Below are 6,112 nucleotides of genomic sequence, written 5' to 3' on the forward strand. Positions count from 1 at the left end.
TATTCCCTGTTTCTTGCTGCAGATTCGCTTTTGGCCAGGCCTAATGAATGGTGCGCCATTGATGCAGCGGAAATGAGGACATTTTGGGGCCTCTCGCTGCATATGGGCCTGGACAAAAAACCAAGTGCTCGTCATTACTGGAGCAGGGATGTCCTCTATCAGACCCCGCTTTACAGTATTGCGATGACACGGAGGCGGTTCAAGGCCATTCGGAAATGCCTGCATTATGCAGATAATGAGGCATGTCCGCCCTGAGGTGATCGCGCCCATGAACATCTTTACAAAGTGAGGCCGGTCATCGATCACTTTGGGGCCAAATTTTTGGAGGCCTCCGTACCGCTCAGGGACCTCTCGGTAGATGAGTCTCTCATTAGTTTTAAGGGGAGACTCATCTTCCGCCAGCATATTCCCTCGAAGCAGGCGCGGTATGGCGTGAAGCTCTTACAAGTTTATAGTGTATGAGGGATGAGATTCCCGTATTGAACCCCCAGAATGTCCCCCCACTCTGGGTGTTAGCGGGAAACTCGTTTGAGACCTTGTGCACCCATTGCTGGATAAGGGTTTCCACGTATACATGGATAACTTTTATACCAGCATCCCTCTGTTCAAATCCCTTTCCGCCAGATCCACGTCCGCTTGAGGGACCGTATGGAAGAACCAGAGAGGCCTCCCTCTAAATTTGGTCCAGACGCCTATCCCCAAGGGTGAGTCCCGTGCCCTGACCCATGATAACCTGTTGTTGGTGAAGTATAAGGATAAGAGGGATGCCCTTATGCTCACCACTATTCATGGGAACGGCAGCACCCCTGTCCCTGTGCGAGGTACCGTGGGACCGGTCCTCAAGCCCGATTGTATTCTGGACTACAATCGGTATATGGGGGGAGTTGATCTCTCAGATCAAGTCCTTAAGCCATATAACGCCATGTGGAAAACACGGGCATGGTACAAAAAAGTTGCGGCCTACTTGGTACAGGTTGCCATGTACAACGCTTTTGTACTATCCCAGTACTCTGGCAACACAGGGACATTCCTCCAGTACCAAGAAGAAGTCCTAAGGTTCCTGATCTTTGGCGACCGGGAAAGATCAGGCCGGACTTCCCAAGGGTCTGGAGTTATAGGCGCCAGGATCGTCCCAGGCCAACACTTTCCAGGTGTGATCTCCCACAGTGGAAAGAAGGGACGAACCCCGAAAAATGCAGAGTGTGTAGCAGGTGGGGGATACGGAAGGACACCACGTATCAGTGCGACACTTGCCCAGATAATCCGGGCCTCTGCATAGGCTGCTTCAGGGAGTATCACACTTCCATGGAGTACAAAATTTTCCCTTTTCAGTTTAATTTGCCATAATTTGACCAATGTACCAAGTCCAGAGTACATTCCAAATTGTTAACCTCCTAAAACCACTAAATTGGCCAAAAAAAACCTGAAAAAATAAATAAATAAATACCTGATAAGACCTCTGGGGGTGTTTTAAAAAAAAATTTGTCATAGGTCACTGAGTCACTATCATCGGGGACTTTTTTATGTTGCCTCAAATGCGCAGCGCTCTCTCTCCACCTGAGCGGGTGCGCATTTGAGGCAACAGGTTAGGGACGGCCACACACATCACATTCCCAGAATGATGACTCAGAGCATAGGGTTTGGGGTGGGCATATTTTTTTTAGTTTTGGCTATGCTCTGGGTCATCATTCTGGAAATATATCCTTTTTTATTATAATTTATAATTTTCTGGCCCATTGTACCCCATATTACGGGCCTCTGTACCCCACCTGTATACCCCAGTTACGGCCCATTGTCCCCCATAGTGTTCCCCTATTTTAGGACTCAGTGCTCCCCCCATTAACGCTCCTTGAGGGGGTTCCCACATCCTTTGACATGAAAAGCTCAAGGCCCCTGACTGATCTCATGCTTATACCAAGACCTGGTGAGCACGTGGTGAGCCAAAATCATCCAAAAATAATTTATGTCCTTACTCTAAAGAAATTTTTTTTTACAAATTGTGGGGTGTCTTTTCTGCTAATAACCCTTGTAAAAATGTAAAATTATGGGGAAAACTTTTTACATATGCAAAAGCCGTGAAACCCCTGTGGGGTATTAAGGCTTACTTTACCCCTTGTTACGTTCCTCAAGGGGTCTAGTTTCCAAAATGGTATGGCATGTGGGGATTTTTTTGCTGTCCTGGCACCATAGGGGCTTCCTAAATGCGACATGTCCCCCCTATTTCACCAAAATTTGCAAATGTGACTCCGTCACTTCTGAGCATTGTAGCGCTCCCATAGTGCATTTGACATCCACTTATGGGGTACTTCCATACTCAGAAAAGATGGGGTTACAAATTTTGGGGGGTATTTTCTGCTATTAACCCTTGCAAAAAATGTGAAATTTGGGGGGAAACAACAATTTAACCCAAAGGGGTTAACTAATTCTCTATAATTCAAATGCTGTCAGTAGTCTCCTTGATAAAGCCACATCTAGTGGCGAAACATGTCGGGGTGTGACAGCACCATATTTTAATCAGCAACCCTAGTGTGTCTATACCACAAACACTAAAGCATAGTGGTATATACCAAAACAATATATATGCACCTGCGGTGCACAGCAGGTGTCATATGGATAGAGATCAATGTCTGGAAGTAGACACACAATGGGGTTGTGATTTTAAACAGTTTCCTCACCTATTATTTGAACCCAATAAAAGCTAAGTTTTATTAGAGCACATTTGAATTATAGAGAATTAGTTAACCCCTTTGGGTTAAATTGTTGTTTCTGTTGAGTATATCTCTACAAATGTCCTACAGGCCATTCTTTGTAGTAGTTGGTCTTGTACAATTGGGGGGAAACACACATTTTAGTGAAAATTATAAAAAAAATTTTACATATGCAAAAGTCATGAAACCCCTGTGGGGTATTAAGGCTCACTTTATTCCTTGTTACGTTCCTCAAGGGGTCTAGTTTCCAAAATGGTATGCCATGTGGGTATTTTTTTGCTGTCCTGGCACCATAGGGAAAAACAAAACAACGTAGTCTCAAGGTGATAACAGGTGCTCAACCCCAAGTGCAATTATGCACTCATACAATGGGGTAGAGGACCCGCACCTATGGACAAAAGTGGTGTTTCAATCCTGTGGTAAATATATACAATGATATTAGCTAATCCTCAAAACTGATGTAAAAATGAGACATTAGCCAGTATATCCTTATATGAAGGACATACCTGAGCCCGCACACCACGCCAAGGTTTCTCATGTGATGCAGGACCTAACCACTAACCTTTTTTGCCTGGCCAGATGCATAGAACCAGGAACCAGATATACAGCAGCCTAAGGTCCAACTTGCAGACTGCTCCCCAGTCGCCTCCAGTGTGAACTCACCACACATACAATGGGAGGGGGAGACAGGTTACAAGCCCCACCCTTGCTGGTTTTTATATAGCAGGCCTCACAGGTGAAACCCCCAACACTACCCAATAAGATAAAAGCGTGCATTGGTATAAACCTTAAAAGACGCTTGCCGGCTTATATTTGCATGGACATGGCTATAGCAGGAAACTCAACCCCAAGTGCAATTGTGCACCTTCGCTGGGGTGGACCTGCACTTGTCAACCGTTGCTAAGGGCGATGTCCCCAGCAAAAAATTGCATACAATGGAGAATGCCTGCAGACGGTCACAAGTACCACAATCACATCCTGACACCTGATAAACGTGTATATGGATGCAAAATAGGGGATTCCTAAATGCACCATAGGAGCTTCCTAAATGCGACATGCCCCCCGAGCAAAATTTGCTCTCAAAAAGCCAAATATGACTCCTTCTCTTCTGAACATTGTAGTTCCCCCGTAGTGCACTTCAGGTCAACTTATGGGGTACCTCCATACTCAGAAGAGATGGAGTTACAAATTTTGGGGGGTATTGTCTGCTATTAAGCCTTGCAAAATGTGGAATTTGGGGGGAAACACACCTTTTGGTGAAAAAACATTTTTTTTTTACATATGCAAAAGTTGGGGTATTAAGGCTCACTTTATTCCTTGTTACGTTCCTCAAGGGGTCTAGTTTCCAAAATGGTATGCCATGTTTTTTTTTTTTTTTTTTGCTGTTCTGGCACCATAGGGGCTTCCTAAATGCAACATGCCCCCCAAAAACCATTTCAGAAAAACTTACTCTCCAAAATCCCCTGGTCGCTCCTTCGCTTCTGAGCCCTCTACTGTGCCCGCCGAACACTTTACATAGACATATGAGGTATTTTCTTACTTGAGAGAAATTGGGCTACAAATACAAGTATACATTTTCTCCTTTTACCCCTTGTAAAAATTCAAAAATTGGGTCTACAAGAACATGCAAGTGTAAAAAATAAAGATTGTGAATTTTCTCCTTCACTTTTCTGCTATTCCTGTGAAACACTTAAAGGGTTAAAACGCTGACTGAATGTCATTTTGAATACTTTGGGGGGTGCAGTTTTTATAATGGGGTCTTTTATGGGGTATTTCTAATATGAAGACCCTTCAAATCTACTTCAAACCCGAACTGGTCTCTGAAAAATAGTGAGTTTGAAAATTTTGTGAAAAATTGGAAAATTGCTCCTGAACTTTGAAGCCCTCTGGTGTCTTCCAAAAGTAAAAACTTGTCAATTTTATGATGCAAACATAAAGTGGACATATTGTATATGTGAATAAATTTTTTTTTTGGGAATATCCATTTTCCTTGCAAGCAGAGAGCTTCAAAGTTAGAAAAATGCAACATTTTCAATTTTTTCATCACATTTTGGGATTTTTCACCAAGAAAGGATGCAATTTACCACAAAAATTTACCACCATGTTAAAGTAGAATATGTCACGAAAAAACAATCTCGGAACCAGAATGATAACTAAAAGCAATCCAGAGTTATTTATGTTTAAAGTGACAGTGGTCAGATGTTCAAAAAACGTTCTGGTCCTAAGGTGTAAAATGGCCTGGTCCTTAAGGGGTTAAGGGTATGTTCACACTGTGGAACAGATTTCCGTGGCCAGAGATTCCATCAGACAGCCACTGCTGAAGATACTTCAGCGGTAGGACCGCAGGGCACTTGATGGCTATGCAGTACTCGTGGAATTCCACGCAAGGAATGAACATATTCTTTATTTTCGTCGAACAATTTCAGCGGCGGAATTGTCCACCGCTGAAATTCCGCAGTGTGAACGGGTCTTGCGGAAGACCCATTCACACTGATGATAATGTTCACAGCGTAGGAATTCTACTGGCGGAATTCCGCTCACAGAATTCCATGGGAAATCTGCAGTGTGAACATACCCTAAAGCAAAGCATGACGGTCTTTTCCGGAGACTTTTCAGAATTAAGTGATATGTATCTATACATGATGAATAATAGTATTTTTGGAAATTATATGACTTGTACATGATATTCTTCTCCAGTTTTCCCCTATGTAGGCTTTAATGGTCAGTTATCCCTAAATTCAACTCTTACTTCACCTCATTCTTCCCATAGGTCTCTATAGAGCTCATAGGGTTTATAATCTAGTCTCTCAAAATGGATATGTTGAGTGAAGGGGACAGGGGAGAATAAACTGTTGCTCATTACTAGAGAGAGGGATTTTTTCCCCCTAATATTACACTATTTCTTATATTAGATTATTGCTTTATGCAAAGTTTGTTGACATGACAGTGACCATTTAATTATTGCATAAATAAAACTAATAATAAAACTTATCCTCATTTGCATGTTACATATATAAAGCGAAACCTTGGCTGTGCATCATGGCTGTATGATTTCTTAGTGCAACCTTCATGAATTGCTACGCAAGTTCTAATGAGTTATGCTTGTATAGGGATATTAAACCTCCACAGATCTGGCATCAAATAAAAAGGCCCAAAATCACACATTTCATTATAATGATTGTATGACATTCATTAGTCTAGGAAATTTGTGTGACAGTCACTAGAGAAGCTGCAGTGCCAATTGTTTTGGTTCAGTAAAAGAAGACAACTTAAGCACTTCTATTTACTGTATTTTTTTGAGGTAGAAATACTCTATAAAATATATTGAAACTACTGTATTTACTGTCTAAGGTTCCATGTATTAATCACTCTACACTATATCCATTTAATGTATCCATGAAAAG

Source organism: Hyla sarda, chromosome 1, assembly GCF_029499605.1.
Source record: "Hyla sarda isolate aHylSar1 chromosome 1, aHylSar1.hap1, whole genome shotgun sequence".
NCBI lineage: Eukaryota > Metazoa > Chordata > Amphibia > Anura > Hylidae > Hyla > Hyla sarda.